The sequence below is a fragment of the Phacochoerus africanus genome, chromosome 3, assembly GCF_016906955.1.
Source record: "Phacochoerus africanus isolate WHEZ1 chromosome 3, ROS_Pafr_v1, whole genome shotgun sequence".
Lineage (NCBI taxonomy): Eukaryota > Metazoa > Chordata > Mammalia > Artiodactyla > Suidae > Phacochoerus > Phacochoerus africanus.
The window spans coordinates 140,703,863-140,727,562 of record NC_062546.1 but is presented as its reverse complement, the minus strand read 5'-3'; the positions used below and the strand labels follow the sequence as shown (position 1 = coordinate 140,727,562).

The 23,700-nt window shown below is 41.0% G+C and overlaps 1 protein-coding gene across 1 annotated transcript in view; it reads right to left on the bottom strand.

Moving 5' to 3' along the window:
• Positions 1-23,700, bottom strand: part of CERS6 (ceramide synthase 6) — a 330,585-nt gene that overhangs the window by 6,581 nt on the left and 300,304 nt on the right. The gene's annotated exons all lie outside the window — the stretch shown is intronic.

Sequence of the window (23,700 nt, the reverse complement as noted above, 5' to 3'; positions counted from 1 at the left end):
TTGACCAGGTACTAAGAAGAACCCTCGCCTGAACAATAACCCTGGGGGCATGACCTTCCTTTGGGTTTTAGCTTGAATAGTGTACTTGTGCTCCCTCTTCACTTTTATTGTCATTTCTTCCATTCATTTCCATTACTTTTTTTTTTTTTTGCCTTTTCTACAGCTGCTCCGGCGGCATATGGAGGTTCCAGGCTAGGGGTCTAATCGGAGCTGTAGCCACTGGCCTACACCAGAGCCATAGCAACTCGGGATCTGAGCCGCATCTGTGACCTACACCACAGCTCATGGCAATGCCAGATCCTTAACCCACTTAGCAAGGCCAGGGATCAAACCTGCAACCTCATGGTTTCTAGTCGGATTCGTTAACCACTGCGCCACGTCGGGAACTCCTCCATTATGTTTTTGATAATGATTCTATTTCTCACTGCTTGCTAAAAGGCCTGGATTGTCTTTGAAGTTGCTTTGGGTCTTTAAGTAAGTGTGAGGAATGCCATTTAATTACACGACATTGCAAGAAAAAAAGGATTAAAATTAATTCCAGAAACAGTTAAGGTGAAACTATATGCCTAGCACAAGGGAAGTCAGAATATAGTTAAGACCTAATCCCTGTCATCAAATGATTTATAGTCTAGTAAGGGAGCCCCTAGAGGGTTAGGGTTAGGGTTAGGGAAAGAACTGCCCATGGAAAGATATCATATTGGAGTGATGCCTTGAGATGAATGTTGGAAGGAATTTTGTTTTGCTTTTTAAATTATTAGGGAGTTCCCTTGGTGGTGCACAAGTTAAGGATCTGGTGTTGTCACTGCTGTGGCTCTGGTTACTGCTGAGGCACAGGTTTAATCCCTGGCCTGGGAACTTCCATATGCCAAGGGTGCAGCCAAAAAGAAAAAATAAATAAAGTTTAAAAATTTATTAGAATAGGAGTTCCCGTCGTGGCGCAGTGGTTAACGAATCTGACTAGGAACCATGAGGTTGCGGGTTTGATCCCTGCCCTTGCTCAGTGGGTTAAGGATCCATCGTTGCCATGAGCTGTGGTGTAGGCTGCAGACGCGGCTCGGATCCCGAGTTGCTGTGGCTTTGGCATAGGCCGGTGGCTACAGCTCTGATTAGACCCCTAGCCTGGGAACCTCCATTTGCTGCAGGAGCAGCCCAAGAAATGGCAAAAAGACCAAAAAAAAATTATTAGAATATAATGAATATTCTTAGTGTGTATTTGAGGTAGGCAAAAGTATTTGAAGTAATCGTTCTCTCTGTGATCTGCCATCAGAACCAGGATGGAGCTGCCACATGGGGCAGATACATATGGGCTGGTTTCAGTGTTTCACTCTCGCCCCTGCTGTGCTGGCAACTAAGCCTTTGGAGGCTGACTCATGCCTTCTGGACTCATACCACTGCTGTGCAGAAGCACTACCTGAGAGTTTTGGAATCACTCTCATTTTCTTGCTTTCCTCCTTAGCTCATCGCAGGTCTAGTTTGGAGATCTAAGTGGTTAACAAAACTCACCTAACTGCCACTGCAGTGGTTTGCCAGGACCCTACAAGAGAAGTTAGGTGGATACCACTCAGTGGCTAAGGGGGAGGGATGGAAAACGCTTGAATTTAAGACAGAGACCACTCATACAAGAACAGAAGGCAGATATACAGAAAACTTTAATATGAGTGGTGAGTGCTTTGAGAGAGGTTGAGAAAAGAACTTCATGAATTCACAAAAGGAAAAAAAAAAAAAACATTTGTTTGCAGCTGGGAATAAGAGCTTTAAAAAAGGAGAATGAGTGACAGGCATAAATAGGTTCCCCATCCGCAATTTCAGCAACCTGCATTCACAGACCAGAATGAGATAGAGTCCATCTCTAACCCTGCCACACTCATTATCTCTCAAGAACAATGGTCCATACACATGGATGTTTACATCTTTGTCTTTTTTTTTGCTATTTCTTGGGCATATGGAGGTTCCCAGGCTAGGGGTTGAATTGGAGCTGTAGCCACCAGTCTACGCCAGAGCCACAGCAACTCGGGATCCGAGCCGCGTCTGCAACCTACACCACAGCTCACGGCAACGCCGGATCGTTAACCCACTGAGCAAGGGCAGGGACCGAACCCGCAACCTCATGGTTCCTAGTCGGATTCGTTAACCACTGCGCCACGACGGGAACTCCGGATGTTTACATCTTAAGGTCAATAGCATGGCAATGAATTTGACAATTCATTAAAGTGTATTACTCCTTGATATAGTGGTATTCATTCTGGTGGAGGGGGACCCATATTAGGAAACCTATTAATATAATTATCACACATCCATAGGCCAAATCGGTAGCAACTTAATTAATTCAACAGCACTGAAAGGCATTTGGCAATGTTCAGTTCCTCACTGCTGACGTTTAAAAATGAGAACTCAAAGGACTTCATATGATTTTTATATAACTCAACTCAGCAATGGTCATAATATTTAACAAACACCAGAGTTATTGCCCTTATAATCAGGAAGAACCAGCATCACTGTTATTATTTAACCCTATTCTGGAAGTTCCCGCTATTAAGTATCGTAGAAAGCCAAAGACTTCATTTCAAATAATAGGATTAAATCTCTATAAGTATTTAAAAAACAGCAAGCAACCAAAATTTCCAATAATAGGAAAAACTAGTTTTCATCCTTATTCCAGAAACTGGGAAGTCACTCAAAGTATTAGACATGTTTCAAGAGTTTCTTATGTTCAGAGAAAAATCATAACACAACTTGGCTCCATAAAATAAGTACATATTTGTACACAGAAAAATCATAACACAACTTGACTCCATAAAATAAGTACATATTTGTACACAGAAAAAAATATTTATAATTAATCCAAGCCATTATAGGCTTTCTGTAGTGGATTAAGGAATTTTGTATTTTCTTCTTTACATTCTTCTCTTTCCTAAATTTGTGACAAATAATTAGGAAAAAAAACCCCACAAGTTATTTGTAAAAAGGACCAAGTCAGGATAATTTCTATACTCCTGCCTTGTTTATTATCCAAGAGGCAGTCATGTCTTTATACACCAGTTTGTAGGCTAGGGGACAATAGGTCTAAACAAAGTCCATGTCCATGACAGTGAGGGAGCACACGCACACCTCATGCTTTCCCATCTCCAGCACCTTGCAAACCACCTGGAAGTAATGGGCTTGCTGGACCCAATGGTTGATTGGCTGTGTGTTTGCTCAGTAATCAAAAAAACAGGTATGCACAGGACAGCTCTGGAAAAATCACAATAATTTTATTTCAGAACTAGCTCTGCTTCTTGACATGTTAAACGTGTTGGCCTTCAGAGGGAATTTAGTTTCATTTAAACAGAAAGAGGTCCTGTAGAAATGGCAACAAGGACTGTGAGATGCTTTGCATTATAAATTAGCCTTTGCTGGATTATAGGTTTGTGAGCCTTTCCCACCATTACCATTTGCTTGGCTTATTATGAATGGAGGGTCATGCAGTCGCTGGTGATGCGATATGCACATTAATTCTGAAACTCTGTACCAGATTTCATAGGCTTTGCTGTGACAGTCAGCGGCACCTCTGAGATACCGCTCAAAAGTAATGGGGTTTCTTTGAAAATTGACTTGGCTGCCTGCAGAGACACTTGGGAAAATACAATTAGTGCCACGAATGGATAGATCTCTCAGTGAGAAGCCTGGTAAGGAAAACAATATGTGAGGAATTTAGACTGAGGAGAGAGGTAACATGATGCTACCTGGATTCTGAAAAACAGTAAATTCCAGAAACGGTAACTTTGTTTAGACACAGAATGTTTCTAGTGAAAAAACTGTCCCTTTGGGGGGCAAACTATTAAAATGATTACAAGATTTCATCCTTTCCCAGAGGTTAGGGTTAGGAGTGTATATTTTAATGATGTCATAACAAATCTATGGTGAGGTTATCTCTGTGGGAGCTCAATGGGCAGGGGCATGTTGGAAACATTCTGCATCTTGATTCAGGTGGTGATTATGTGGACGATATACACATGCAAAATTGTCCAAATGTAAAATGTATAAAGCTATACATTGAAGATCTGTGCTCATTGTGTGCATCATACCTTTATATACTAAAATGGAAAAAAGTTCTGTGGGCCAAACACTGCTAACTTGCAACCTCTGGCTCAAATTATTACTATAATATCAGATAATTTGGGGTCAAGGCATGGCTTTTAAGAATGTAGATTTTTTTTCTTCCTCACAAATAGACTATAGAATGAGGCTTCCTACTGCTGCTCCAAACAAGTGCTGGAGAATTTAGAGGCAGAAGAGACCAAAAAAGACCATTTTTCTTTTCATCAACGTTAGCCTGACGTAACCACTAGGTGGCGCATCACGCATGTACAAACCATGCTCAAGTAGGTCAATTCTGCCAGAACCTTTCACCAACGTCTAGGTCCCAGCACAGAAATCACTTCATCTTCAGGTAACACCTTCTCTTCTAAGAAGCCTGCCAAAGAATGGAATGAAGAGGCTCCCAGCTGTGCTTCCTTCTTCCTGTGTGATTCCCAGTAGAAAGGATGCTGCAGGGCAAAGCTCCAAGCAACTCACTGGTGACAAGCAGATGCACCAGTTACCACCCCAACAGCTTAGCCCTGATGGGTTATTTTAATGGCTGTTTAATGAATCATAAGAATTTAATTTGACTGTGTCCTATAGTTACTTTTGCTCATGCTTACCCTTTATGGACTCTTCATCTAAAATTTAATTATCACAGAAATATGTATTCACAGGCTATGTGGGGATTGGCCGGGGGGAAAGTACACATTCATGCAAAACAGTTTAACCAGTTTCTTCTTTTTTTTTTTTTTAAATGCAAAGAAAACTCATTTGAATACTATATTTAAGACCTTACTCATTCATATTCTAGGCATTGGTGTGACTTTTACTTTCCCTTTAAACCTCAAAATTTCGGAAGTCTTCCACTGTGAAAAGATCGCCACTGGTGACTCATTCAGAAAAGCTATAACCAAGCTTATTTTTTCATTTTTATCATGACCGCAAACTCAAAGTGTATTATCCTTAGTATGCGAAGTTAGATAAATATCCTTATGTTCAGCTCCACATATCTTACTTTTAAAATAGTGATTTAGAAGCAGGACCACCTATTGGTGATTGAGATGTTAATGATGACAGACGCCCAGTGCTGTCACAGTGTGAATGAGGTTACAGGGGGACATTCAGGATGAGGCCACAACAAGTAATCATAAGCTCTGTCTGCACCCATGTCAAATATCCAAAGACAGCCAAGTTGCTTCTCAAGGAGAGTCAGGTTCAGGGCCTCATGGTGAGGATTGCTGCATGATGCCAGTGAGAGTGGATTCAAAGGTAAAACTTGTTTTACCGCCAAAAATCTAAGTGTTTTTTACTTCAGATCTTTTGGTCTTGACTTTGCCTTTCCAGACAGACTGCTGTATATTTCAAGATGGGTGTCTCTCTGGTATTTATTTTCATTTGACCTACACAAAACCTAAATGAAGAGCAGATTACTACCTAAGGCTTATCCATAATCTACTGGCATGTATAGCTCATTTTAAATAGACGCTAAGAGGAGTTCCCTTCGTGGCGCAGTGGTTAACGAATCCGATTAGGAACCATGAGGTTGCAGGTTCGATCCCTGGCCTTGCTCAGTGGGTTAAGGATCTGGCATTGCCGTGAGCTGTGGTGTAGGTTGCAGAAGCAGCTCGGATCCTGCATTGCTGTGGCCCTGGCGTAGGCCGGCGGCCACAGCTCTGATTCGACCCCTAGCCTGGGAACCTCCATATGCCGTGGGAACGGCCCTAGAAAAGGCAAAAAGACAAAATAAATAAATAAATAAATAAACAAACAAACAAATACATGCTAAGAGAAAAGCATTTCAAATGTACTCTCAACAAAAACCCTGGGCTTGGAACATCTGCCAGAGAAGAGCCAGGTAACTAATTCACTGCTATGAGCAACAGTCTCTGTCCTGCTTTTGCTAAGGTAATAAAAGCTCCAGGCCCCAAGAACGCCTTGGTCAAGCATTGCATGGTCAAGGCTGCCACACGGCTGAGAGACTTGCTCGCCATTTTCTTTTGACAAGAGAGCCCAGCCACACCTTGGATTTCTCCACAACACTGCTGTTTGTCAGCAAGTTCTCTTTGAGGAGGATGGTTTCTGGGTAGCTAGCTTGCAGGCTCATTATCTTGAAAAACAGATTCACGAAGTCTGGGGCAAACACAGAAGTCATTTCTCCATCCCTGACAGGAAGCTAAACTTGAACATGGAAGAACCACCTATCTTGCCTTTAGCAATGGGCATACAATTTCTGCCACGTTTCTGTCCAAGGGAGATGTGGGGTCGGTTCATTTATTTTTACTTTTAGGTCACAGCCTGGCCAGAGTTAGATCCCTTATATCACAGGAAGTTTGTTACTAGTGACTTCCTGCCTGGGGTGGATATTTTTTCCTCAAAATCAGTCACCGCCCTCTTGGGGCCCCATTTGCTATCTGCCTGCCTGAATTCCCAACCCTTTTCGCTGCCTGGTCTGCCCTTCTTTGCTCCTGATCTCCTAACCTGAGTTTCTCTAGCCAAGAACGTGTCCTTCAGGCTGTGCCCTGATTTCAACATGCTTGTTTTTAACCCTCTGCCTAGCTTTTGTTGCCTACATGCCCCTAAAACAGACTTGTCTGGTTTTCCACGACTGCTCTGTATTAATTAGTATGCATGGAGCACTGAGCCTAATGCGTCATATACATTGTTTAACTTAAGCCTTTCAACACCTCTGTGAGATCGCCACAGAGGAGAAAACTTACGCTAGCTAATATTTACTGAGCATTATCTATGTGTCAGGCACTGGGCTCAGGCTTTACATGTGCTAACACGTTAATCCTCATGAAATAAACCCTATGGGATCAATTCTATTTTCTTCAAAGTAGGCACTATTAGATCTATTTCATAGATGAAGAACCCGAACCACAGGGAGTACAAACAACTTTCCCAAGGTCAGATCCAGTAGGTGGGGTTGAACTGGGATTTAAATAACCCTGTTTCCTGGTCTGGGCCCTCAGGCCCTATTACTCCTAAACGCACTCGTGACTCAGCTCTCGTAGACCTTAGTTCTTCACCCTTGACCCGTGCACAGACCAACCCATGGCCACATTATGACAGAGAAAGTACACAAACACACCTGCTGCTTTAGCATTCATGCTCCCTTTGGCCTGTCATTTCCTGCTCCTTTATTTCCTGTGATTTTTATCTCTTGGATCAAATCGGGTATAGCCACACCGGGCTCCTCCTGCTTAAATGCCCCACATGGGGTTAACTGGTTTTCCCACTTTGGCCTACCTCATTCGACCCTTCTGTCCCAACAGAACAATCTCCATCACTGAACATCATGTGATGTTCTTTCACCACTACCTGGTCATGTTCATGAAATATTTGAGATAGAAGAGCAAAGATCTTTTTTTTATTTTTGTCTTTTTGCCATTTCTTGGGCCACTCCTGTGGCATATGGAGGTTCCCAGGCTAGGGGTCGAATTGCAGCTGTAGCCACCGGCCTAGGCCACAGCCACAGCAACTCAGGATCCGAGCTGCATCTGCAACCTACACCACAGCTCATGGCAACACTGGATCCTTAACCCACTGAGTGAGGCCAGGGATTGAACCTGCAACCTCATGGTTCCTAGTCGGATTCGTTAACCACTGAGCCACTACAAGAACTCGGCAAAGATCTTTTTCTAATTTCAGTTCAGAAAATGGGGAAGGCAACCCTGTGCCCTTTTCTTTGCTTTTCTCTTTGAAAAGGTTGAGGCCCATGTATATCTCCAAATAATCTTTATTTCAAGAAAATGTCTGGTAAGACTGATGCCTGCTGGGCAGGTAGAAATCTGAGAGGATATGAGATTCCAGGGAATCATGCTTCCAGTTTTCTAAGAGAGGACAAAGCCATCCTCTTGAAAACCAGGCTCTGAAACCTCCCCAAACCTGCATGCCATTTCCTTGAAGGGCTGACTTTTTGCTCATGTCCACTGTGGGGACCACTCCTAGCAAGGCCAGGGATGGACTAAGCACTCCTGGGCTGAAGCGGAGGTTGAAAACACTCACAGCTTGCCCTGGGTTTTCTTGCCTCGTCTCCTTTTTTCTTTCCCTTGGCAATTTGAATCGTATATTTTTTGTAGCACTGAGAGAAAACAAGGCTAAACACATACCATTCTGGAACTCTGGTTGTGACATTATTTGTTTTAGCTTAGAAGTTTTTGTGTTTAACAAATGAACTTGATTCAAGTAGAAAGGCTTAGCCATTCTTAGAGCCTCCTAGGCTGGGACTAGGAAGTGGAAAGGGGAGGTCATGTGGTCTGGTAGGAAGTTCTCATCTACAGTGGGGCTATTTACAACAGGAACTTAGAGAGGATGGGTCTAGTACTTGCTTCTTAGGAGTATCTCCCTTTCTGGCTTTCCACTCGGATAGTTGTGGGGGCTGGGGCCAGCTGTATCTTTGCATTAGCTATGGAAGAAGCAACTGCTGTCTGGGAAAAGGTTTTAGGTCAGAAGAGCCTGCAGTATGCTGGCTACTGCCATGATGGCAGCCCATAGGAGGGATGTCTGCATGTGCCCTAGAGAGGAAATGAGGCACACACCATCATCTTTATGCCTAAGCTCTGAGATCTCTACATGGAGATTTAAAATGAGCATCTCTAGAGAGAAATGGTAAGAAAGCAGGGGTAAAATATGTCACTATCTAGTCAACTGAAGAATTTAAGAGAGCTTAAGGAATAGTAATTTTTCTTTCCATTCAAAAGATGTTCAAAGAATTTTCATGCTTATTGGATTGAGTCTCATTAATTAACTATAAAGTTGGCAAAGCTGATCCAATATAATACCAACTTTTTGGTTGGGAAACTAAGATCTCAAGATAGTATTTAATTATTCAAGGTCACAATTTATGGTTACTAATCTAAACACATTGTCTCTTGGTGGCCTTCCCTCCCCTTCTTCTTAAAAATTGCAACGAAACAGAGTATGTTTACTCTTGAAACAACTTTTAGCAAAAAAGAACTAGAGGGAATTCAGAAGCCATCATATTTGGGCTGGCGGGCTGGCAAGACAGGAAGAATTCTATCCCTCTGCTTCCCAAACATCTCCTTGAGAAGGTTCCAGCAGAGTGGAATGTCAGTATATAACAGTCACAGGTCAAACTCCACCCATGTTGTTCAGGAGCCTGAAGACAGTAAATTTCATCACACACAGGGTAACTATGTGTGAATTGATGGTATCAGAACTTCAGGTCAGCCCCCACCTTCATTTGCCTAGAAGCCTGTTTTGAGATTTCTCTGCCTGATTGTTGTACACCTATAAATGTAAAAAAATTCAAGTAATTAAAAAAAGGAAAAGAAAACGAAATACAACAGGAGTTCCTGCTGTGAGCAACTAATTAAGAATCTGTCATTGTCTCTGCAGTGGCACGGATGTGATACTCAGTGGGTTAAGGATCTGGCATTGCTGCAGCTGTGGCATAGGTCACAGCTGCAGCTTGGATTCGATCCCTGGCCTGGGAATGTCCATATGCCACAGGTGCTACCCCCCAAAAAGATATTACCAGAACAAAGAAACAAAAAGATATTACCAGAACATTATATAAACTATACTTCAATAAAATTTTTAGGAGTTGCCATCGTGGCACAGTGGTTAACAAATCCGACTAGGAACCATGAGGTTGCGGGTTCGATCCCTGGCCTTGCTCAGTGGGTTAAGGATCCAGAGTTGCTGTTAGCTGTGGTGTAGGTCGCAGATGCGGCTCGGATCCCGTGTTGCTGTGGCTCTGGTGTAGGCCAGCAGCTACAGCTCTGATTTGACCCCTAGCCTGGGAATCTCCGTATGTCACAGAAGCAGCCCTAGAAAAGGCAAAAAGTCAAAAAAAGATTTTTTTAAATTAAAAATAAAAAACAAGAAGCTTTCCTAGATAATAAGTTAATCAGATAAGTTAATCTGAAATCACTTAAAAAATTCTGAGAACTGAACACAAATATTAGTCCTATGTTTTCAAAGAAAAATTATTATATATCCTCAAAGCATATGCATGTCCTCTGGCCCTTGAAGAAAAGTGGACCTGCTTACCTAGTAGGCACCAACTGGCTGGTTGGTCCAAAAGGTAAGCTGAAGTGTATCTTCTTGTTCCTGGTAAACAGACTCCTTCCACTTCCTTGCTGACTAACATCCATATTCTCCTATCTCGTGTCTTCTTAGCTCTGCGGCTCTGATCCGTTCTGACTTCTGTCTTCCTGGACTCTGTATTTTCACATGGTCTCCCTGGTGCTGGATGCCAGCTTCCCATAACCCTGTAAAACTGTCTGGCCTCATGCCCTGCTCTAGGTCTTCCTGTCCTGCCCCTGCCCCCCAATCCTCCCCATGCCAAGCCATGGTAGCTCCTTCCCTTTGCAAGTAGATCAAAAAGGAGGGGATGGGAGAGAAGAGGGGGAGAAGAGGAAGGAAGGGAACAGCCTCTTACTCCTACCTGGTTGTATGACATCACTCCTCAAGACAGCCCTGCGATGTGCGGGGTTGGGGGGCATGATTTGGTGCGTGCATTTCTCAACATGCCATGATGAGCTGCCTTGTATTGGAGTCTACTGACCTTCTCTCTGGAAGGTGTTACCAGTACTCTTTCATCTCTTTCTGTTTTTATTCAACTATTTCTAGGATTCGATCTTCAATTTTGTCTTAGAAAAATGCCCTTGAAAATTTTGCAGGTGTTGCCACTAACAGAAAATGTATCCCAGGCCCCCAGTCTTCGGGGACACTGCACTGTGTTATCTCATTAGCTTCTGGTTGGCAAGAGAGATATGGTAAACATGTCTTTAACAAAGATTTATCTCTCTAGGGTCAGTCAGAGTTGGCCAAATTGAGCTGGAAGATGCCAAAAATCAAGAGAAGCAAGTAAATGAGTACACTTTTTGAAGAAGAAAATAAAAAACTCCTTAGGACAGTGAATGCAGAGATTCAGACATAAACAATTTGCTTTTGTCAGCTTCAAGACTTTGAAAGAAAAATAAACACAAAACTATAGGCATTGAAGAGTAATGAGGCAATTGATGAACAAAAAATATTAAAAGCCACAGTAATCTGGTTAAAGAAGAAGTGAAAATGCAACTATTGGAATAATTTCTGCATAATAGACATGCTTTGGAGTGTGGATGGGAGGTGAGCTTATTCTGAAAAGAACCGACAGTTTGAGGATTATGTTTGAATTAAAAAAGTTAAAACACCTGGATTCTAGGCTCAACTTTTGCATTCCCAGGTGATCTGATGCTGAGTCATCTTTTCTTTTCTTTTTTTTCTTTTTCAACCCTAAGTTTCCTCATCTACAAAAAAAGGCCTAAGACAAGATGATTACCCTAAGAGTTCTTTAAGTTTTAACATAATTAGCTTTATGAATTCTTGTTTTCAGATTTACCGAAAATTTTTCTTTTTCTGATTGTTTTCTTCATGTATAAAAGATTCCACATGTGTGGATACAATCTTTTCTGGTGAGTCATATTTGTTTCTTCTGAATTTAATAACTGGACAATAACGTCAAGAAAACAAAAGGAAAGGTTTCGTTTTTATTTTACATCTAGAAATATGGGGAAAAGTAAGAAAGTAGAAAACAATGCAAAAAAAGTATAAACCTCCATCTTTTTGAAGGATATAAGGTCTTGAGAAGTGGTTAGATTTATGGGAGCAAGACTCTGCACAACTCTGGCCTCACCGTGCACTAGAGTGGGTGCTCAGAGCCTTTGTTTCAGCCCCAGGACACTGTGATCAGAAAGCAATGGCTACAGGGATTCCTGAATAAGCACTCATCTTGGTTTAGTGCGGCTGCCAGTTACGTGTCAAGCTCCTTGCTTGCATCCTATCAGTAGCTGCCATAGGAAACTGGGCAGCCAGGAACACACAGGTCTGGGTGTGGCTTGTCAGTGGAAGTGTCCACATCCCTTGGCTCACATTCCCATCTCAGCCAGCAAAGCTGGAAGCTACCAGCAACCACTTTTACAGTGTTGCTCTCTTTAATTTTTAGTCTGTGTGCAAGGCTTGTGGCATGGACTATATAATGTGATGCTACTGGCCAAATCCATGTCAAAAACAATTTTCCTTTTTTTTTTTTTTTTTTTTTTTAAAGAACAGTTTGTTTGTTTGTTTATGGCCTTTTTAGGGCCACACCCACGGCATATGGAAGTTCCCAGGCTAGGGGGTCAAATCAGAGCTGCAGCTGCTGGCCTACGGCATAGCCACAGCAACGGCAGATCTGAGCTGCATCTTCAACCCACACCACAGCTCATGGCAATGCTGGATCCTCAAGCCACTGAGCGAGGAAAGAGATTGAACCTGCATCCTCATGGTTACTAGTCAGATTCACTTCCACTGAGTCATGATGGGAAGTCCAAAAACAATATTCTTAAGATTTTCTTTCCCCTATGGCTAGTACACACCTCCACTTTTTGTTGAATACAGAAAATGACATCTCATAAAGTGAACAAGACATCCTGGATCCCTCTTTACCTATCAACACAGCTGTATCCCTAAGAAGGATTTTAAGATGGATAAGACAAAGTTCTTATACTCAAGGAGTTTACAAGTAAGCGTAGGAGAACAGACAAACACATTAATTGTTAAGGTAGAATATCCTAAATTTAGTAAGTATTCCAGGCAAAGGGAGCATTTTGAGCAAAGGTTTGTGTAGTATGAAAAAAAATCAATGAGTATATACGAGGAATCATGAATAGTTAAACTGGGCACCTGTAAGGCAATGGTGAAGAAAGAGTGTTAGCTGGCATCATTGTGCGAAAGGTCTTTCTTGCTAGTAAGAGAAGTTTGAACTTAAAAGTGGAAAAGAAGGGAAAATCCTGAATGATTTGGGTATGTTGGCGGGGGGCAATGGATTATGACCTTGATTTAGAAAGAATCTTATGGAAACTGTGTTTGGGATATGTCTCATCAGAGGAGAGAGGGGATGTGGGGATACTGGGTTTTAGAAACAAAAGCAGGAGAGAGAACACCGACTTTGAGAAACAGAGCTGTTCTTTAAAAAGTGTGCCCAGTGATTACAGTTCACGAAACAAATACTCCAGAATGGTGTGAGGCAGTGGGAAAGAAGGGTGAAGAGAATGAGATTCCTCTTGTGAGAATGAAGCCCTGATTTATTTATATAAATGGCACTGGCTCAGGTTGCAGAGTTGGCATCCCATCATGCAGTAGTGTTCTGTATCCTAGCACAGCACCTGGGTGATGCCAGCCCATATCCTAAACCACATCCTCAATCCTGTTCTCTTTTAGAAAGGTGATAAATTCATTTTTAACAATGGGCCCATAATACCATATTAAATAAGAAGTTTTCAGTCCTTACTTTAGCTTCCAGATTCTTTTAACCTAACACTTATTCCTTTACCTCACTTTGTGCTGATCATTATTATCAGTTTTGAGGTAATAAGGATCAGAGTCACTGGTATTATCAATATTTAGCTCAGGGACACACACCTATCTTTTGCATATATAACATGCATACATATATACATTTATATAACATGGAAGCAAGCAAGGTAGCAAGTGGGGCTTGATTAATTATGTGGTAACTATGAAAATTAAGTGAAACTAATTTTATCTTTATTAATATGTTCTGTATACCCAACATGGCCTCCACTGTGGGGGATACATATTAGAGGGACTCAAAGAATTCATAATCTAGTTGGGGAGCTAGGGTTGGAATATAAATTGGCACGTTGTATTTGGTGGGTAAAGTTACATGTATCATTACATGTATCAAAATGTGCATATTTGTTGAGTCTGTGATTCTATTTCTAAATGTTTATCCTTAGGAAGGATTCAGGGATATTCACTTAAATATTATTGATAGTAGCACTCTCCTTGAAACATCCTAAATAATGGACACTGATAAATAAACAATGACCTTCTCATAAGATGGAATTACAAGATGGAATATACTCTGTAGCCAATGAAACTAATGTTCTAGAAGAATATTTAATGAAATGGAAAATGCTTATAGTACAATGTTAGGTGAGAAAAACAAAGCTATAAAAGTATGTGTAGAATGATATAATTTTAAGCATATAAAATGTGAGACACAAAGACATCAAATTATGAATGGTGGTTATTTCAGAACTATGGGATTGGGACTTTTTTCCTTCTTTGCGATGCTTCATACTCCATTATAAGATTTCTATAATGAATAGTGAACTATATAATAGGTATATAATCCCATAAATAAATATCAGCTTAAGTTAAAAGTGGAGGAAACCATATGAGAATGATAAGAGACAGCCAAGTGCTAATGAAAGTCTCTAAAAGTCTTAACTAGGGCAAAAAGGGCAAGGGATTTCAAAGAGACAGATGGATTAACCAAAAGCCACCTCCACTAAGTCTCAGCACCACAGAAGAGCAGCCTCACTTGGCCAGATGCAGTACTCCTCAAAGTCCCAGCCTCCTGCTCCGGATGAGGAGACAGTGACTGATGCGCTTGCTGTGGTCACACTGGCTGGTACTCTCCGTCCTCTCAGGTGGGCAAGTTTTAGGTGAGTTGGGGATGGGTGGCTCCCTGGGAGTGCTGAGGAGAGGAGCTGCTCCCAGGGAAGAAAAGGGCTTCCCAATGATGGTAAAATCCCTGCCTCTCCAGAACAGGCCTGTTTGTGCTGCCTCCAGAGACAGATGCTTTTATTCAATCTGAACAAAGGAAGAAGCTCTCGAATTCAGTCGTGGTATAGGTGTGGAGATTCTGAGAAGATAGAGAGGTCAACGTGAACACACATCATCTGATCACTTTTGTTCATGGAATGGGGGTTTATTTGCAGGTGTGGAGCTGTTTTTGTCAGAGTGCCTGATATTCAGAGCTTAATAACTGGCCCAAGAACTTTTTTTTTTGTCTTTTTAGGGCCACACCCACAGCATATGGAGGTTCCCAGGCTAGAGGTCTAATCAGAGCTGTAGCTGCCAGCCACAGACACAACAACACCAGATCCGAGCCACGTCTGCAACCTACACCACAGCTCACGGCAACACCGGATCCTTAACCCACTGAGTGAGGCCAGGGATCAAACCTGTAACCTCACGGTTCCTAGTCAGATTCGTTTCCCCTGTGCCACGATGGGAACTCCTGGACCAAGCACTTTGACACCTGCCTGGTTTCTGCCTTCTCCTTTTATGACTTTATTATTTCATGATTTTGTTAAAGAAATATGTTTTGCAAGACATAGAGCTTCCAGAAACTATGGGTGCAGCACCTGCAAATCTTGTCTTGAAGGGCGGGGGGAAATGGAAATGAGGATGAGGAAAGGAAAAGAGAGAGCAGGGGAATGGAGGGAGGGAAATCGGCAGGCAGAGGAGGAAGAGACAGGAGACCTGCTTCCCTGAGGCACTGCTTGTGTCTATATTGTGCATCAAGACCAGACCTTGCACAAACTCAGCGTGACATTTAGTACCATCCCACTTCTGGGATTAAATGTTATACTAATAAAAAGAGAGCCGCAAAATAAATAGCTGGGCCCTGGAATTTAGGAGAGGGAAGCACCTGTGCAAAGCTCAGGGCCTGAAATTTGAAAGCTTCTTCCACCTATAACTGCCAGGCTGGGAATCTGCCTGCTGTGATTTATTTACTGGCAAACTCAGGGGAGGTTCATAGTCTAACAAGGTACTAAAGAAGAAAGAAATACAAACCTTGTCTTGGAGAGAAAGAAGGCCAAAATATAGCAAACCCAGAGCCCACCTGATGTCACTCAGATGGTCCCAGGATGGTTGCTCAGGAAGGATGTTGAGATTAAGGAAGTGGATAGCAAGAGTTCTTTTGCTGAAATCCCAACTGTAAACAGATCAAGGTAGTGGCCCTTGGGACAGTGGTGTTATTTGGTAAAACTCATCCTGTAATACTTGAAAGATAGTATATAGAATGTACTAGGGGTCTTCATCTAAAAAGTAAAAAAAGTAATTTAACCGACAGGATCAGTCTCTCTACTTTTAGATATAGTGTGTTTAACAGTGCTTATCCATTCAACCTTGATTCTTTCCATAGTCTTTGATCATGAATAGAATGCTTACAGTCAACATGCTGAATATAAGACCTCACCTCTCACTGACAGAAATAGCAATAGCCAAGGCCACATCTTAAATTACAGAGGAAATTTCTTACACACCATTGGCTATCCAAGTGTACATGGCCCAGCACCTTGTTAGGAGGTTTGAGTGGCATTTGGGTAGTATCTGTTGCAACTTTCATTCATGTACATCATAGATACTGATGAGGACAGTGCTATACCCTCAATGGAAAAGTAGGTAGATGATATGGATAGTCCACAGAAGAAACACAAATACAAATGATTTAACGAAAACTTGGATGAAATGTTCCACTGTGTTTGTAAAGCCAATAAATATAAAAATAAGAGATATATAAACCAAAGTTTTGGGATTGATGTGTTATGACATCTGCAACCCACTTTCAGATGATTTGGCAAATGTAAGAGAAACGCATATATGTAAAAGAAATTCAATGGCTGGAGTTTCCATCGTGGCACAGTGGTTAACGAATCCAACTAGGAACCATGAGGTTGAGGGTTCGATCCCTGGCCTTGCTCAGTGGGTTAAGGATCCGGCGTTGCCATGAGCTGTGGTATAAGTTGCAGATGCTGCTTGGATCCCATGTTGCTGTGGCTCTGGCGTAGGCCAGTGGCTACAACTCCGATTGGACCCCTAGCCTGGGAAATTCCATGTGCTGTGAGCACGGCCCAAGAAATGGCAAAAAGACAAAAAAAAAAAAAAAGAAATTCAATGGGTACTGCTAGGTGTAACAGTTGATGAATGTAGGTGAGAAGCACACAAGTATTCTTTTTTTTTTTCCCCTCAAATTCTCTGTTGGTTTGAACACGTTCAAACTAACAAATTAAAGGAGATAATGTTTCAACTATCAAATCAAAAGACAGAGTGGCTGAATGGATAAAAGAAAAAGACCCATATATATGCTGCCTATAAGAGATTCACTTCAAAAGCAAGTACACACAGAGACTGAAGGTGAAGGGACAAAAAAGGATATTCCATGTAAATGGAAATGAAAGCTCAAGTAGCTATACTTATATCAGATGAAACAGACTTTAAAACACACATTGTAATAAAATACAAAGAAGATCATTACATAATGATAAATAGGTCAATCCAGCAAGAAGATGTAACATTTATGAATATACGTGCACCCCAAACAAGAGTCCCAAGATATGTAAGCAAATATTAATGGACTAAAGGAAGAAATTGAAAGCAATAAAAGAAGAGTAGGAGACTTGAACATTCCACTTACATCAATGGATAGATCACCCAGGCAGAAATCATGAAAGAAACATTAGCCTTAAATGACATGTTACAGTAGATGAATTAATAGACACATACAGAATATTCCATCCAAAAGCAACAGTATACACATTTTTCTCAAATACACATGGAACATTCTCCAGGATAGATCACACATAGGTCACAAAACAAGCCTCAATAAATCCAAGAAGACTGTAATCATACTACACATCTTCTTCAAACATAAGGGTATAAAACTAGGAATCAGCCAAAAGGAAAAAAAAATAGGAAAAACCACAAATATATGGAGATAAAACAACATGCTACTGAATGACCATTGAGTCATTTAAGAAATTAAAGGAGAAATAAAAAAAATACCTAGAGACAAGTAAGAACAGAAATACAAGAGAGTCAAATTTGTGGGGTGCATCATAAGTGGTTCCGAGAGGGAAGTTCATAGAAATTCAGGCCTACTTCAAGAGACAAAACAAATTCCAAATAAACAATCTAACTTTTTACCTAAAGGAACTAGAAAAAGAGGAATAAACAAACCACAAGATTAGCTGAAGGAAGGAAATAATAAAGATCAGAGCAGAAATAAGTGAAATAGAGACTAAAGAAACAACAGAAAAGTCAATGAAACTAAGGGCTGGCTCTTTGAAAATAGAAACAGAATTGACAAGCTACTAGCTAGACTAGTAGCTTGAAAGAAAAAAAAGAGAGAAGGCTCAAATAAATAGAATCCAAAATGAAAGAGAAGTTGTAACTGGTAACACAGAAATATAAAGGACCATAAGAGCCTGCTATGAAAAATTATATGCCAATACATTGGATAACCAAGAAGAAATGGATAAATTTCTAGAGACATACAATCTTCCAAGACTGAATCATTAAGAAACAGAAAATGTGAATAGACTAATTACTAATAAGGAGACTGAAACAGTACTCAAAAAGCTAGTAACAAAGAAAAGCCCAGGATCAGAGGGCTTCAAGAGTGAAGTTAACAAAATATTAAAAAAAGGAATTAATATCAATCCTTCTCAAACTCTTCTAAAAAATGGAAGAGGAGAGGAATCTTTCCAACACATTTTGAGGCCAGCATTACTCTGATGCCAAAACCAGACAAGGACACCACACACAAAAAGAAAATTGCAGGCCAATATTTCTGGTGAACACAGATGCAAAGTCCCCAAGAAAATATTTAGGAAACCAAATCCAACAACACATTAAAAGTATCAACATGCTATGATAAAGTGATATTTATTCCAGGGATGCAGGGATGTTCAACATCTGCAAATCAATCTACATGATACATCATGAAATGAAAGATACAATCATGATCATCTCAATAGATGCAGAGGAAGCATTTGACAAAATTTAACATTCGTTTATAATAAAAACTCTTAACAAAGTGGGTATAGAAGAATGTGCTTCAGCACAGTTTAACATCATACTCAAGAATTGAAAGCTAAAAGATTTTCCTCTAAGATTAGAAACAAGACAGGAATGCCCACTCTCACCACTTTTATTTAACATAGTATTGGAAATCCTAGCCACAGCAATTAGGCAAGAAAAGGAATTAAAAGGCATCCAAGTGAGAAAGAAAGAAGTAAAACTGTCACTATTTACAAATGATGTAATAATATATAGAGAAAACTCTAAAGACTCCATCAAAAAAAAAAAACTGTTAGAACGAATAAATGAATTCAGTCAAGTCACAGGATACAAAATCAATATATAGAAAGCTGTGATTTTTTTATACACTAATAATGAACTATCAGAAAGAGAAATTAAGAAAACAATCCCACTTACAAGTACATCAAAAAGAATCAAATACTTAGGAATAAATCTAATGAAGGAGGTGAAAGTCCTGTATATTGAAACCTATATGATACTAATAAAAGAAATAAAAGAACACACTTCCCCCCACCAAAAAAAAAAAAAAAAGGAAAGAAATTCCATGCTCATGGATTGGAAGAATTAATATCATTAAAATGTCCATACTCCTTAAAGCAATTTGCAGATTCAAAGCAATCTATCAAAATGCCAATGGCATATTTCACAGAACTAGAACAAATAATCCTAAAATTTGTGTGTAATAAAAAACCTCAAAGAGCCAAAACAATTGCCATTTAAAGAAAGAGTCTGAAGCATAAGCTTGTAAACTCATTCAGACAGTAAAGCAAAGGAAGGAGAGTCCCCACAGAACAAGATGAAGAAGCCTAAAGCTAGAAAAGATAATGGTGCCCTTATTTTTGTCTGCATGTAATTCATATAAAAAATGATTCACAACCACAAAACAATAAAAAAAAATTCCCTAAAGATTCTTTTTCTTTTTTTTTTTTGGCATGGAATCAAGTCAATTATTATTGAAATGTAAAAATATTTTAAAAATATGTTTATGGCCCACTTTGCTTGTGTCCTAAGCACACACTTAACTGGCCTATTAGGCATCCAGCATGGTGTGATTTGGTGAGAGTTTGTGATTCATCACCCAGTTACAATGACTCGGATCATTTTAACATTCATGTTACTAAAGAGAGAGCAGTGTTCATCCTAGGTTTTTACTTAATAAAAATATTCTCCTTTAGACTCAATCAGTAGCATCAAGCTTGCTAAGATATATCACTGGGCTTGTTAGGTTTAAAACACCAGAGACTATTCAAAGAGTTTCATGTTTATTTTTGGAAAGCAGCTCTTACAAAGCTCTTACAATAACACTTCTTTTCAACCTTACCCCCACTGCCTCTTCCATCAGGATGGCAAATACAAACATGGACACAGAGCTGCCATTTCCATTGCCCTAATTCTCTAACTGGGAAGGTTAGGAATGGTCCCAGTAGTGTGAGGCTCTGGGGCAAACTATCCACCCCTTCCTCACCTAGCATATTGAATAAAAGAAAATCAGGAGGAGTTCCCGTCGTGGCGCAGTGGTTAACGAATCCGACTAGGAACCATGAGGTTGCGAGTTCGGTCCCTGCCCTTGCTCAGTGGGTTAAGGATCCAGCGTTGCTGTGAGCTGTGGTGAAGGCTGCAGATGCAGCTCGGATCCCGCGTAGCTGTGGCTCTGGCGTAGGCCGGTAGAGGTTCCCTAGCCTGGGAACCTCCATATGCTGCGGGAGCAGCCCAAGAAATAGCAAAAAGACAAAAAAAAAAAAAAAAAAGAAAAGAAAATCAGTCTGCCTGGGAAGGCAAGCCAAGTCCCAAATAAGCACCCATCCTTTTTTTTTTTTTTGCTTTTGCTTTTTAGGGCCACACCTGTAGCATATGGAGGTTTCCAGGCTAGGAGTCAAATAGGAGCTACAGCTGCTGGCCCACACCCCAGCCACAGCAAGAAGGATCCGAGCTGTGTCTGAGACCTACACCACAGCTCATGGCAACTGCTGGATCCTCAACCCACTGAGCAAGGCCAGGGATCAAACCTGCACCCTCATGAATACTAGTTCCCACAGGGGTACTCCTAAGCACCCATCTTGAGGAAAAGGGTCTCAAGGGGCAGCAGGGGGCTGTCCTACTGCTCTGTAACAGTGACGCTGAAAGGTCTTGGGGATAATCATAACTGCCTGAATAGCTCTCCTGCTTTAAGCCTTCTAATCACTGCCCACTGTAATCAGAATAAAATTCCAAACACATCCCAAGGCCCACAAAAGCCATCGATCTCCTACCTCTCCCATCTCAACTCCGACTTCCTCCCTCTTGTTCATCAAGCTTCTTTCTATTCCTGGATTAGGCCAACACAGTTCCCACCCCAGAGTGCAACTTTCTATATCTGGCCTCTTCCTATGACTTGTTCTTTAATGTGTGTCTATTTCATTTTAGATATTTTCCCCATGGCCACTGCCTCCCATTTTAAAGCATAAGCTCTAAGAACGCAAAGACTGTGTGCATTTGACTTGCTTTGGGTCTGCCAAGGCTCTTTAGAGAATACTAGGTGCTGATAGCGAGAGATGCTTGATCAATTCCCTTTCCAAGAAAAGTCCTCACTTCAGCAGCCCCAGAGTATCCCTGCTGGATGCACCGATTTACAAGTACAGACAGAGCCAGGCTGATTTTCACACTTGTCTTGTGCTATTTATACCCACAGGCATAATTTTTCAGTGCATCGTGCCATGATAATTGTTTTTGGCCTGTTTACTGCCAAGACCTTAGTTTTAGCAGAAGCATTAGACACGCAACAGAAAAGAAAAATGAGAATATGAGGCCCCTGAAAATAAAATTATTAGGATGTTAGGCAATACAGGAGATGATACCTCACACTGAGGCTAATACAGGGTGGCTCTGGAAGCCATTTCAAGTGAAAACTATAACCTGCAGAACCGAAGCAAATTGTAATACCAACAAAATGCTAACAAGTGCACTTTTATCATTATCCACTGTGATTTGCTTCTTCCTCTGCAGAGTAAGACAAATGACAGTGAAGTCAAAACTCAATTTTTTTTCCTTAAAGCTCTGACTTTTTTCCTTAAAGCCTAGGCTCTCACCAATCTCGGAGCTGCCAAAAATGTGCTCATTCTTTGCAATAAATACTATGCTGAAACTGATGCTTCCAGATGTCAACTGGATAACCGTGGGACTTCTATGTTATTCACATGCCTCTTGTGCCAAGGAAACAGTGCTTAGAATATGACCACTGTCCTCTAATGCAGCTGTCACATGCACGGGCTTTGAATATGCAGAGTAACACATACCTTTAAGGTGTGCCTGCCTGAGCTAGAAGATAATGGTCCTGAATTAACACTTTTCCTGATTTCCCTATGAACTCTGATCTCATCACCAGCTTGCTCTAATGAAACAAATGAGCACACAGTCAAAATCATGCTTGCGATTCTTCAGTTTGGTTTTTTCCAGCCAAGTTTGTCTTCATTTGTTTTGTTTTGAAATGATCCTACCTCCTCCACCACCGCCCTCACCCCCCACCCCATTGCCATACACACATTGTTGCCTGTTTGGCACCTCCTTTTGGATATTTATGAGGCACCTCTAAAACCAAACTTATGTTTTCCCCCAAACTTATTCCCATTATGTGTAACACCTCTGCCACAACTACTGCCACTCCTATTATTAACCATCATAACTCCAGAGATATACTATTGTTTTCATTCCCAAATTTTGCAGATGAGTTTAGAGTGAGTAGTTAATTCACCCAGAGTCTTGCAGGCAGAGTTACAGACCCAGAATCTGAACATGTACTGGGTTTATCAAGAGCTCATTCAGTTAACTATTATCTTAACTTCAGTAAAGTGCTTTAGCCCCCAGTGAATCACTTGAGTCAAAATACAGTGTCACCCCTTACACATCCATCTCCTTTACCCATCCTCTCTATGACCAGTGTGGCTACAGACCCTACCAATCTCCTAAACACCTGTGGAATCCATTTACTTCTGTCTACACTGCTACTACTACTTTCAACCACCATCAATGCCTACCTAGGCAGTTACTGTAACAGGCTTCTAACTAGACTAGTCTCCCGGTTAGATCTTATTGCAATTTGACTAAAAACACAAAGACAAGGGCAGTCATGAAATCATGTGGCAGTATCTGGTCCAGAGGGGGTCATCCAGATAATCCAGAACATGTATATTTAAAAAATTTTGACAATCACTATAAACAATTTCGAAACACTTCCACAGCTCTCAAGTAGGTCCACAAGCCCCCAGGGCCCAAGCTGACCCAGCCTCATTCTTCTGATGGCAGATTTAGAGTCATTCCTTAGGGAATCACCACTGACTCTCACAATAGGGTGGATCCTCACAGCAGCCCCCATCAGCATAATGCTCCCCATGGGAACTGTGTGATGGCTATCTGCCTCCCTAGATGGAAGGCTTCAGAAGGGCAGGGACTGAAACGCTTACCGTTTCACTCTCAAATACCTAGTAGAGTGTTTGGCAAATAGTCAGATTTAAAATATCTATAGGATAAGTGAAATTTCCCCATAATTAGAAGGGCTTTAATATTTTCTAATTCTGAAGGTAATATGCATCATGCAGAAATTCACGTTTTCAAGAAAAAGAAAGTCAAGTCAATTCCTTTCCACTTCTTCTTCAAATTGGGCTCGATCAACATTTATTTTCACCTGTTGAGAATCAACTTAGTGTGTAAGGCCTTGAAACCACATGTATGTGATTGTAAATCCACGGAAGTTTGTGCTCATTAGGTACCGAATATGCACGAATTTTGGAAAAGGACACAAGACGAATCTTTTCCTCACGCTTTTTTGCCACATTGAATTTTTTTTTTTTTTTTTTGGTCTTTTTAGGGCTGGCTGCATCCTCAGCATATGGAAGTTCCCAGGCTAGTGGGTGACATCAGGTCCTAATTTGACCTGGAGAACTTAAGTCATTTCAGTCCCTGCCCTTCAGAAGCTTTAGCTCCCTAAAGGCTGGCTCTTCCAACTTTGTCTCTTCTTGAACATTCCTCCCA